The 12,593-nt window shown below is 42.1% G+C and overlaps 1 protein-coding gene and 2 long non-coding RNA genes across 3 annotated transcripts in view; 2 read left to right on the top strand and 1 right to left on the bottom strand.

Annotated features, from left to right (window-relative positions):
* The window catches only part of SLC7A10 (solute carrier family 7 member 10), a 71,735-nt gene that overhangs the window by 27,401 nt on the left and 31,741 nt on the right, over positions 1-12,593 (top strand).
* Positions 3,806-8,067, bottom strand: LOC120384700. The gene is made up of 3 exons (XR_005589040.1): positions 7,849-8,067; positions 6,986-7,069; positions 3,806-4,127 (listed from the first exon to the last, which is right to left on the bottom strand). It is a non-coding gene; the product is annotated as an uncharacterized LOC120384700 (long non-coding RNA).
* LOC120384699 lies at positions 9,139-10,982 on the top strand. The gene is made up of 3 exons (XR_005589039.1): positions 9,139-9,202; positions 9,312-9,403; positions 10,399-10,982. It is a non-coding gene; the product is annotated as an uncharacterized LOC120384699 (long non-coding RNA).

Here is a 12,593-nt window from a genome sequence, read left to right as displayed (position 1 = left end):
AATTAACATTATTTTAATGTAGTTTCCATAGATTTGTAAAAAAGTGAAAGTTATTAGTTTATAGTTTCTTATATTTGATGCCAAGTAGCTAACTTAATAGAATGAAGAAAAGATGACATGTGCTGGGTGATGGAAGATTGTTAGTCTTCTCATTTAACTTCAGTAGAGGTGGTTATGGGACATTAAGCAAGAAGAGGATTTCAAAAGACTTGAAGGGTCTTCAAAACCTCTGATTTTGTACTAGCTTTGTAGACAATTATTTGCAGGAGCAAAGAAAAAAAATATAGCGGTCTCAAGTATGCCTGATACTTACAAACCTGCACTGGGGATGGTGCAGAACTGGATAATCTCTCTCAGTGTTCCAAGGTGCACAGAGGGTGTTTCAGAACATTCCCTTTTCTCTGTACCCAATCAGGTTGCCCCACCTCCTCCCTGCCCACTTTGAGTGGCAGGCACCTCTGAAGGGTGCTAGGGGAGAGTAGTCCCCCTTTATACCCTGTAATTACTAGCCAGATTGCCAAACCAGTCAACATTTCAGAATGAAAATGAGAGTGGTAGTTCACTTCAGGTCTGAATGGTCAAATCCTTCTAGTGCATAACCCAAAGTTATATTTCAACAAGGGCCATTGTTTGTGTTATCCCTTTTGTCCCATGTCATAAATAAACAGATCAGGGTTAAGGTCTCTTTTCCCTGGAAAGGGTTAACAAGCTCAGTAACCTGAGAAACACCTGACCAGAGAACCAATCAAGGAACAGGATAATTTCAAATCTCTGTGGAGGGAAGCCTTTGTCTGTGTTCTTTGTTTGCTCAGAGCTTTCTTTGGATCTAAAAGAGGCCAGTCATGTCTCCAAGTTCTCCTGGAGTAGTTCCTACTATTTAATAGTGAGTATTAATTAGAAAGGTGGATTAGTCTTTTGAGTTGCTTTCTATATTTGCAATTGTGTGTTTGTTAAAGGAAATTCTTTATTCCTGTTTGCTGTTACTTTGCTTTCACTGAGAAAGAAAGGGGGAGGGGGAATTCTCTCCAGAGACTAATAAGTTTAGACCCTGTATTGTTCCATCTTGGTTACAGAGACAGTGACTTTCTTTTTTTTATTCTTAATAAATTCTTTTCTATTAAGGACTTGGTTGACCTTTCCGTGGGTGGATTCTCAGGGAAAGGGGAGGGGGAGGTATCCCTCTGTAGTTAAATCCAGGTATCTCTCCTAGGAAAAGGGAGGGGGGAGGAAGCAGGGGGGAATGGTTCATTTCTCCTGGGTGTAAGAACTCCATGGATTTGGGGCTCTTGGGATCCCCTAGGATTTTGGGGAAGGATTGTGTCCCAATCCACGTACCTGATTGGGTGGTGGCAGTTTTACCAGATCTAAACTAGGATTTTAGTTTAGAGGGAAACCAAGGCAGGTCCCCACATTGGACCCCAACAGCTCCAAGTGGGGGTGAGACCTATGACAACCCAAGTTACTAGATAAAAATTTGGGGTATTGTGGGTTGTTCCACTTAGGAGGAGAAATTGATGAGAGTCAGGTATTTAGACTTAAACTAGTGTAAATGGCAGATTCCTTGTAACTTGAAGTCTTTAAATAATGATTTGAGGACTTCAGTAACTCAGCTAGATGTTAGGGTCTTTTACAGGAGTGGGTGGGTAAGGTTCTGTGGCCTGCAATGTGTAGGACGTCAGACTAGATGATCATGATGGTCCCTTCTGATGTTAGTCTATGAGTCTTGTTTCTTTAACAAAGATAAATGATGTCCTGTTTCCTGAACACAATAGGAATCAAATAGCAGAAGACAATTCCTTTGCTCACTGTTCCCAGCTAACACTCTGTGCCCAAAAAGCTCTCTCAGCTTTCTCTAAGGGCCACATTACCATCATTTTTATTACTGTCTGCTTGGCTTTCTGGCTGCTTCTGTCTCTCTCTCCCCTTGTGCTGTGTTCCTCAAAACAGTTCCATCAATCCAAACTGAAGGAAATACAGCTCCCCTGTACTTGAAACCCCTTGGGTCATATGGTTCATCTTCTACTCAAAGATTTATATGATCTGAAGAGAAACCCAGGATTTTTCACACCTGTGTTTCGGGTGCTACTGGTATTTCAGCCACTTGTTTCAATGGCTTCTTTATATTTATCCTGAATGTAAGTCAGCAGTTACGCTTGACCAGTAACAATAAGGTTTACCCAGCCCATAACAGTTTTACTGTAAACAGTGTAAGACATTAAATCCTAGAGAATGAAGCAGACCTTATAGAAAGTAAACTTAATATTTTACCAACTCTCCATGCTGTTTTCTTCCCTCTTTCCCTTTTCCTCTTCCTATTCTCCATTTTTTTCCCCCAAGGTTTGCTGTGTCTGTTCTTCAGCCTTTTTATTGTCCATGTTTTCCCTCACATTAAGTTCTCTATAAATTTCAAATTAATTGCAAATTTTTCCATTAATTTTCCCTTTAAATTCTCTCTCTCTCTCTCTCTCTCTGCATTTTTTCATAACTCACACTGACTGGTTCCACCACTTTACTCATTCCCTTGCTCCCGGTCTCACACTCATTGGCTATTAGATGTAAAAGTAATATTGCAATAGTGCCAGGCACCATGCAAACACATAATAGAGAGACAATACCTGTCCCAGAGTTTACAATCTAAGTTATTTAGATCCAGCCCCAACTTCCCTCACACTCACTGTATTTTCATGGCCCCACCTTCCTTCACACTAAGTAAGCCGCATTTCCGCAGACACACTTTCCCTCAGTCACTGTTTTCCCTGGCCCTCCCGCCACCCGAGCCCTGCCTTCCTTCACACTTGTGTTTTCCCCCTTTCCACTCACAGGCCTTCACCTTCACTCAATAACTCTGCCCCTCATTCCCCTTTTCACTCACTGCTCCTGCTCCCAGTGTGGGCTGCAGTGTGGTGGGGATGAGGGGACCCTGCTGAGAGCGAGACCTTTGGAACCGTCTTCATAGCTCCCCCTGCAGATGAGAGCTTCTTCCTCCCCTATCACCTGTGCTGGCAGCAGTATGCTTCATGACTGTCCCATAGCTAAACAGGGACAGAGAATAGCAGAGGTGGAGGCACTGGGGCCAGGCAGAGAAGCTGGGAAGAGGAATGTAATTTTTGCAGATTCATCCAGTAGGAGGGAGACAGCACAGAGGGACGGGAAGTGGTGGGTGAAGAGGTTGTAGGTGTGGGGAGAAGAGAGCGGCAGTATCTGGTGTTAGTTTTTAGGACTGAAGTGAAGACAGACAATTTGGCTCGTACACAAGGTTTGTATTAAACTGTTTTATAGTTAACGCCCACCAATCTTATTTTGTCACCTTTTATTGTTATAGGTTAAAAAATAATCTTATACCACCTTCCCAAATGTTAAGATACTTTCAAAAGGAAAGGATGTGGGCCTGGATGGCATTTTCCTGTTTCTGAAATTTATTATTTTCTAAATTAACATGTACATGTTTCGTAGGCATGACCTACCAGTCTGTTAGAAAGAATAATGGACATTGTTGAAGGAAATAGGCATAGTCTTGTATCCTCCCCACTGAGGTCAATGGGAGCTTTGCCATTAATTTCAATGAGAGCAGCATTGTGCCAGCTATTTTACATTTGTGTAACTTTGAACCTAAGCATCTCTCCTTGCTGAAAAACTCTCAAACAGGATTTGTCTTTAACTTTGATCACTTTAACTTTGTGCTATTAGTTATTTTGACATTTCCAAAAGGTTCTTTTTATTAAGCAAAATGATTTACCAGGAAAACTGAGGTTTAATTTATATTCTTTTTAAAATCATCTGTTTGTTGCATTGACAAAGGGATGGTGTGATAAATACCTTACTATAAATCATTAGCTTCTGCAAATGTCCGCATTTATGAAAGATTTCTAAAAACTAAAATACAATACTTGGCATAAACAAGGTAATAATCTGATTAAAATATCTAAACAAGTAATTTAAAATGGTCTTGTATTGCTGCATCGTGCAATATTATTATAGGTCTGACTGAATTCGTTATCTTCTTTTCCAAACTTTTGATTTAATTTGTTTTGATCACCATCCACCATTAGCAAAAAAAAAAACAGGTTTCTGAAATCCTCAACTGATTTTTATATTTGTACTCAAAACCAAATATCTTCTTCATAAACCTGTAAAGCATTAAAGAATGAACAGGTCAGTATTTCAAGTAGCCTAATTTTAAAAATCTTTAAAGTTGGGCATAGCCTAATCAGATTATAAATGCTTAACCTAGTAAAATCCAGTTGGAATGCTGGAATTACAGTTCATAATGACTGGTCGTGTTGTTACTTGCTACGTTTAACATAAATATTTGAACTGAAATCAGATTCCAAGATCATTTCATTCTTTAAATACCAATCTCCAATGGACATTAAAGTATCATTCTATTACCTTTAAACCATTTTGTATCATAATTTTTGTATAATCTAGTTAATAGGAGAGCCATACTTCATTTTCCACCCGTGCAATACTTATAGTTTTGAGTCATATGAAAATAACTGGTTGATTTTTTTTTCCTACCTTTATTTTGTATAGATTTATTTCTGCCAGTCAATTCTTCATGCTGTGTTTTAGGTACCCTATTTGAAGGCAAAGGAACTTAAATTTGAAGTATCAGGGGGTAGCCGTGTTAGTCTGTAGCCACAAAAACAACAAGACGTCCGGTGGCACCTTAAAGACTAACAGATTTATTTGGGCATAAGTTTTCATGGGTAAAAAACCCACTTCTTCAGATGCATGGAGTGAAAATTACAGATGCAGCCATTATATACTGACACAAGAAGGGAAGAGAGTTACCTCACAAGTGGAGAACCAGTGTTGACAGGGTCAATTCGGTCCACCCTGATCAAACTGGTTCTCCACTTGTTTTAATACCATGTGCTGCAAAGAGCAACAGAAGACACATTAAAGAGCCACTTGTGGCTCACGAGTCTCGGTCTCAATATCTCTGTTCTAAACTATTACATGAGATATGTAGGATTGTTCAGTGTGTCCCCTACTCAACAAAGCACTGAAGCTCATCCTTATCTTTAAAAGTTTGCTAAGGGAATCCCTATTCAGCGAAGAACTTAAGTCCTGTAATTAAGTTTTTTTGCTAAATTATGGCCCTTTAGCTTTGCTGTTCATAGTTAAAGAAGAGACCAGTCAGTCTATGTTATAGCTTCTTGAAGTACTGAGTCCAGGACATGGCCCATACATGAACCAGCCAAAAAGTAAAGCCCCTCACCTGCAAGTGTTCATGGTTATGAGCACCCTCAATTCCCAGTGAACTCTGTCAGAACTGAGTACAGGATCAGCTCTTAAATGAACACAGCTCAGCACTCACTCTGAGTCAAGTGCATATATATTTGGAAATGTACATTCTGATGCTGCATCTGTGTGTTCTCTTAAAAAAGAAGGCATGGAGACAATCTTAGTACATTTGAAACTTAGCACCAAGTAAATCACATAAAAGTTTAAATAAGACAACAGGTTTTGGTGCTGCCAACATATTCAACTATCCTATCCTCTGATGAAATTGTGAATAGAACCAACATTATAAGCTATGCTTAGTTGCTACTTGGCTGGTTTTGTGGAGGCATCATGTCTTGGATTCACTAATAGATGATGGCAATATGGTCACAGATTTTCCCACTTATGAGCTGTTGGCTCCCAAAGACCAAGAAGCAACTGACATAATTAACCAAATGGGGGGATGCTGAGCATAGCAGACCTTTTCTTTTATACATCTGTGTTGATTTGTGTCAATACTACCACTGACCCAGTCTATTTCATCTTAGGCATTTTTTATTTTATTTTTACAGAAATGTCTGTACACAGACATTATTTTTACAACATGTCTGTAAACAGTTTAATTGGGCTGAAACTTCTCAGCTTGGCCACTGACTTAAAATAAAACATATTTTACATAATTTGAAATATAAAGTAGACAGCAGATGGCAAAATGGTTTAGATCAGCTGCTTGAGGTTATTCCCTATTTTGTTCTGTATTAACAGAACTCCAGTTAAAGAGACTTTTCCTTCTACTAATGAAATCTAAGATCACACTAGAGAAGCAGGGTAGTCCAATGGATTGGGCACTTCACTGGGATTCAGGAGATCTGCATTCTATTTCTGGCTCTGCCACCAACTTGCTGTGTGCTTTGGGCAAGTCAGTCCACCTCTCTTTTCATGTTTCCCCTCCCACGTTACATTCTCAATAGAAAAGGTAGGCAAACTCTTCAGGGGAAGACCTAGGTGTATGCTAGGGCTAGTGCTACGGCTTCAGGTGTGTGTCTAGCATGTTGGGGCCCTGATCTTGGTTGGGGTCTCTATATGCTACTGTAATACAAATAAATAATAATAAAAATAAGGTTTCACAGTCCACAAATGAACAAATGTCAGTAACAAATGTGTAAATTAACAAATTCCATCTATTTAGACAGATACTGCATAACTTAAAGTAGAACATTCAAAATGTGAACACACCAATTTATCCTTAGTTTTGGGGCATTCCCTACTTGGTCCATTAATGATATCCATCAAGCAAGACTATATTAGATCTTTTGTAAGGAACAGGTAATTGTCCCTTCTCAGTTGGTCCCTTGACCACTGAACTGTGAAACACATAGCTCACTGCCTGTTGCAAGGCAGATCTGCAGTTTATGTAATAGTTGCTTTGTTTTCATCAACCCTCTCAGAGTTCTGTCTCATCAGCAAATTTAATTGGTTTACAGTTGGTCTGTCCATTTAAAATTATTTATATGGTTTACTAATGACACAGGTCTGAACTCAGATCTCTATAGAAAACTCTCTGACCTTTGATTACAGCTCCTCTTACCAGTACTGTCCATTTTCTATCATGGAACCTATTCTTAGTCCAGCTCTATGTCTTGCTACATATCTGTGTGTATACTTTGCAGTTTAAGGGGAAATCAGTCATAGAATGTTTCTTTAAGAGTTTCGTTCTTGGCCTCCAGGAAAAACAGCAGGCAAAAAGCAAACTTACTTTTGTCCTATATACTGTACCAACTGATTTCATTTTGTGTTCTCTTTGCGGCAGGACCAGTGCTGATCCCAATCCTAGAGGCTTCTGCAACATAAATAATAGCATACATGCTGTCCTCCTGTGTTTTCCTTCCAGAACACTTCTGTAGAGCCTCCCTATTCTGAGCAACGGGTTCCTAAAATGGTTTTCTTAATGTATTTGGAGTGTTTATATTCATAACAGAGTTATTCCAAAGTACTAACCCGTTCCTAAAGTGTTGTGTTCCTCTCAATACTGCCTGTCCATTCTCTCTCTCTCTACTTTCATAATGACTATTTTAAATAGTAACAGCCCTAGTGTCATCTCACTTAGGCTCCACCATTTACTCCAGGTCTGTATTTGGCTCTGTAGAGGTGCTGGCCGGGGCTTGACCCTCTCTGGGGCAGAGGGGAGCCACACCGGCTCACTGCACACTGCTGAGGTTGAGGTTTGGGGAATTAGTCCGGCCGCGGGAGTCTTTCCTGGGGACCCTTGCGGTAACTGGAATAAACACCGTAAGCCCAGGCCCTGGGTCAGGGCGGGGCAACAGCGAGTCAGGAGCTCAGGCCCTCAGGCAGAGCTGAGCAACAACAGTAGGCCCAAGCCTCCAAGGCCTGGGTGAGGGGGAGTCTGCCACCCACGAGTTGGGTGGCAGGGGGGACGCAGGCCCTTGCGCTCCACTGCGTCCCAGCCCTGGGTCCTCGCAGCAGAAGACGACTCGCTGCTGAGTCAGTGCCACAGTGGGGATCCTGGCCACAACACACTGACGTCAGCTCTGGCAGTGCTGCAGCCAGACTAGGGTCAGCTGCCCCCGGGCTACTTCCAGACTCCCCCTCGGGTAGTACCTGGATCAGGGTGATGTCCTCTGGGGGTCCAGCACCATGGGTTCCTCGGGGTAGTGGGCAAGTGGCAGGCCCAGCAACTCCTCTGGGTAGCGGTTGCAGGGCAGGTCCGGCAACTCCTCCGGGAAGCGAGCGCAGGGCAAGTCAGGCCAGTCCTGGCGTGTACCTTGGGCCATGGGGGTTTCCCAGTCGTGGGCTAGGCAGGAGATGTCTGGCCTGCCCGGTGACTGGGTCCCTAGTGAGCTCTGAGGGCGAGCCTTTATACTTCCGTGTTGCCGCCTGACCCTCTGAGGGGCGGGCTCTGAGCTCCCTAGCTCCGCCCACTCTGGTCTCTGGATGGGCTCGTCCCGCTCCGGGGCGGAGGGGAGCCACACCACCTCACTACAGGCTCATAAAGCAATTGTTTAAAAAACAAGAATAAAACTGACAATTTCCTGCACTATAGGCTATTTTCTCTCTCTCATCATTTGATGCACATCTCAGTCAATCACTGGCAACAGTAGCAATGCTGCCAACTCTCACAATTTTATCTTGAGTCTTGCAATATGATATTTTTCTTAAAGTCTCTGTTCCTGGAGTCAATATTATAGATAAGCATCTCAGCTTTTATTTAAAAAAAGAAAAGTATGTTTCATGGTTTCAGAGAAAATCTTGAAAATATGAACCCTAAAGACTCAAAAACCAAAAGGCAAGTAAAAAAAACCTGAAATGTATTATTTTAAAAATCTCATGGCGGGGGGAAGGGCTGACTCATGATTTCTGAGTGATTGAAGTTAGCAGTAATGAATATGAAAGGGAGTGGTTCCCATATCCAAGAACAATGAAAAAGGGAGGAAATAGCAAAAAAAAAAAAAAAGTGACATGTTTTCTCCTCTCCAGTACAGTTACACATCTTGGAATCATTGTGGGCAGGAGCTAGAAGACACCAGAGGTTGAATGAATTTGGGTGACTAGAAATTCTGAGTAGATCACCCAAGGGCTCACCGATTTTGGCATTGCTACAGGGGTCATATTTTCGCACGACTGAACTGCTCTTGAACAATTTATGGGTCAATTTCTCTAAGTTAGAACAACAAGTCTTTTCATTAACATCAAGCACGTATGGCTACTAGGTTTTTTTTTAATCCAACCCCTTTCAAATAATATAGTTATTGTGGATAAGACAAGAAAAATGAAAGTATAGACTTTGGTGAATCCATGTTGACTGTTCCTGATCACTTTCCTCTCCTCCAAGTGCTTCAAAATGGATTCCTTGAGGACCTGCTCCATGATTTTTCCAGGGACTGAGGTGAGGCTGACCGGTCTATAGTTCCCCGGATTCTCCTTCTTCCTCTTTTTAAAGATGGGCACTTGTGAGGTAAGGAAGTGCTATCATTCCCATCTTGCACGTTAGGGGCTTGTCTTCACTACAAAAAAATGTACTCTTGAGTTACCTAATTTGAGTTAAGAACATACCTTTTTTGTAGTGATGACTGACTTGCACAAAGTCACACATGATGTCTGTGATAGAAGATGGAATTGAACCCAAGTCTCCTGACCAACCTGATTGCCTGCTATGGTGAGATTACTGGCTCTGTCGATATGGGGAAAGCAGTGGACATGATATACCTTGACTTTAGCAAAGCTTCTGATACGGTCTCCCACAGTATTCTTGCCAGCAAGTTAAAAAAGTATGGATTGGATGAATGGACTATAGGGTGGATGAAAACCTGGCTAGATCGTCTGGCTCAATGGTGGTGGCAGATGACAGAACAAAAAGCATTGGGTCTTAAGTTGCAGTGGGGGAGGTCTAGGTTGGATATTAGGAAAAACTATTTCACTAGGAGGGTGGTGAAGCACTGGAATGGGTTACTTAGGGAGGTGGTGGAATCTCCATCCTTAGAGGTTTTTAAGCCCCAGCTTGACATAGGCCTGGCTGGGATGATTTAGTTGGGGTTGGTCCTGCTTTGAGCAGGGGGTTGGACTAGATGACCTCCTGAGGTCTCCAACCCTAATCTTCTATGATTCTATATAAGACAAAGCCCCAAATATCAGGATTTTCCCTATAAAATCGGGGTGTCTGGTCACCCTAGGTTGACCGGTCAGCTCATGACTCTGAGATTCTTCTGTACTAAATCTGCACTGTTGGGTTACACTCTTGTGCCAGTAGGTGGAGACTAAATCTAATTTATTTGACTGGTTCACGCTCTTCTTTTGATGCCCTTCACCTGCCTAGTTTTTTCCATTGCTGCTACTGGAACAATTTAGGTTGGCCTTTATCTGTCCTCTGCTCTTTGCAGATGAATGACTGTGTTCACTGAGTATCTGAAATCACAGGTTTGTGTAGGATATACATTATCACAAAATGTGTAACAGCAATCCTGTCCAAATATCCATCTTGTGGAAATACGTCACTATCTACTGGGCTCCATCCATGGTAATTTGGCTGCACAGGAAGTGTAAGATTGGATCCTTTTACTTCAGGTCTGGTTTTCTGTGGCCACCAATCACTGATTTGTTGGAATTGATCATACAGCCTCCTTCATTATCCTACTCAAAAACCATCTTTCCTAGTAAATTGAGCCTGGATAGTCATGAAAAGGTTTTCAGGCAAATGTGTATGTACCACACATCATTCTGCATCCTTGCTTCTGCAGTTTCTTTGCAAACTGTGATCAATGCCTCAACACACTTCAAAGTCAAGTGATGTCTTCTGCCAGGATCAGAGTGACAGCTCCTTAGAACAGAACTCCAGCCATGGCAATGAAAGAACAGAAAGCTCTCTCAGCAGGCCTCTGATCAGCAGCAAGACATTGCAAGAAAAAAGATGGAACTCATATGTTCACAGGAGAGAATATCGTACAGAAAATGAAAGCAAAAAGTGAATTTAGTGCACACAAATTGGTAGAACAGAAGCAAATTATCCATAATATAGGTACATTAATGAGAATGGCAATACAAACCTCCCCATACTGCCCTGCCAATGTACCTCTTGCTATGGAAGGGCCACATCTGTAGTGGAGTTCACAGAACAGGCAGATTTTAAGCTATTTACACTCCCTGCTGACCAAGGCTGGTTTTGAACTAGTGATGTGTAAGTAAAGGCTCTGCCCAATTACCAAATCTCAGTATTGTCAACTCTCATGACTGTATCATAACTCTAGCAATTCGTGTGTTTTTTTTTAACCTGTCTCATTAAAACATGATGAAAGTCACCAACTCACGAATTCTCCTTTATTCAAAATGGCCACCATCTGCTATTACTGTCACTAGGGCTAAAGTCAGCAAGATGGCTGCCATTAGTCTATCTGAATGTGGAAGTGAGGCTGCCCTTAATAAAGTTAGCTGCTGTCTCCCACTGTTTTCAATTATATTGAAGCCAGGCCCCCAGACAAATGGCTGCTGTCCTATGGTTCGGTGGGGTAGACCGGACACAGGGACTGTGCAGAGACACTTTAAACGGTGAATGGGAAGAGTGAGGGGGATCAGGCACTGGGGGGGAGCAGGAGGCAGATTTAGGGGCTGCAGAGAATGTCGGGGCAGGAAGGAGGCTGAGGGCGGTGCAGAGGTTAGTGATGGGGTGGGAGATGGCAGCAACCTAGCCTGTGAGTAGTGATGGGTAGGGGTATTCCCCTCCAAGCAACCTGGAGAAGACAATGTTGCCAAACTCGCACAAATTAATTGCAAGTCGTGATTTTGGTCCCAGCAGGAGCTGTCATGAGGAGAGCAGCGCTACCGATCCCACAGTTTTCAAGGCTGAGTATGTGAGTGAAGCTCCATGGAAGAGCCTCGGGGCTAAGAGCACAGACCTGCACTGCTTTCATGTATGGCCCTATATCAGGGAGACAGTTCTGTGGCAACAAGAAGTAGGAAAGGGGGAACCCAGAGACATGGTGCTGCTGGGACCCAGTCAGAGGAGAAGCATCAGGGCCGTGAGAGGTAAAGAAGTCTTGCTGCTGGGTCAATACAGTAATAGGAAATGAAGGGAGTTCCCCTATCTAGGGATGAGGAGAGGGTAAAGTGACATCTTTATCTGAGCAGCCAGGGAGAGGTGTGCATTTTTGTTGACTTTTCAAAGACTGACATTCTCATGCACATTGGCAGAGAAATAGAGGGAATCATAAAGTCAAAAGAGACTAAAGGAGGCATTTTATTTCTAGTTTAAGCTCTAAAGATTCCACTGCCTCTCACCAGAAGATTTACAAGATCTAATATTTCTTTGGCTAAATTTGATGTATCCAGCATATCTGGTTCTAAATACCTTTCATGTACAGCAAGGCAAAATTATCTTCTCAGGTCTTCATGACAGGTCTCTACGATATGCACTGAACTCATATTGGAGCCTCACATGTAGCAAGAGCAGAACATAGAGAGGTCCACCATGAGACTTCAAGGAGGATTTTGCCTCAAGACATTTCCATACATGAAGGACACCAAGGATTCTAATAAATGTAAATCTGATCATTTAACTGAGAAAGTTTACAAATTACAGTATTTAAAGAACCTACAGAACACTGTCCATTCATTCACTTGTCCTGCTTTCTCAGTTATTTAGACCCAGAGAGCATTACCTTTTTCATAAAGACATGAAAACTATACTATTTCCATGGAAATGGATAAAACGCAATTCACTGACTTGGTCCACAGAATCTCTGATTAATACAACAGCAGCCTGATTGTGAAAGAAAGCTTTTTTGGCAATCAGGACACTACTAGGTAAAAAGAGGGACTCATGAGTAACGAAGGATTTTGAACATATAGAAAGGATC

Source organism: Mauremys reevesii, linkage group 16 (genome assembly GCF_016161935.1).
Source record: "Mauremys reevesii isolate NIE-2019 linkage group 16, ASM1616193v1, whole genome shotgun sequence".
NCBI lineage: Eukaryota > Metazoa > Chordata > Testudines > Geoemydidae > Mauremys > Mauremys reevesii.
The sequence above is the reverse complement of the archived record's forward strand: the minus strand, read 5'-3'. Positions and strand labels throughout refer to the sequence as shown.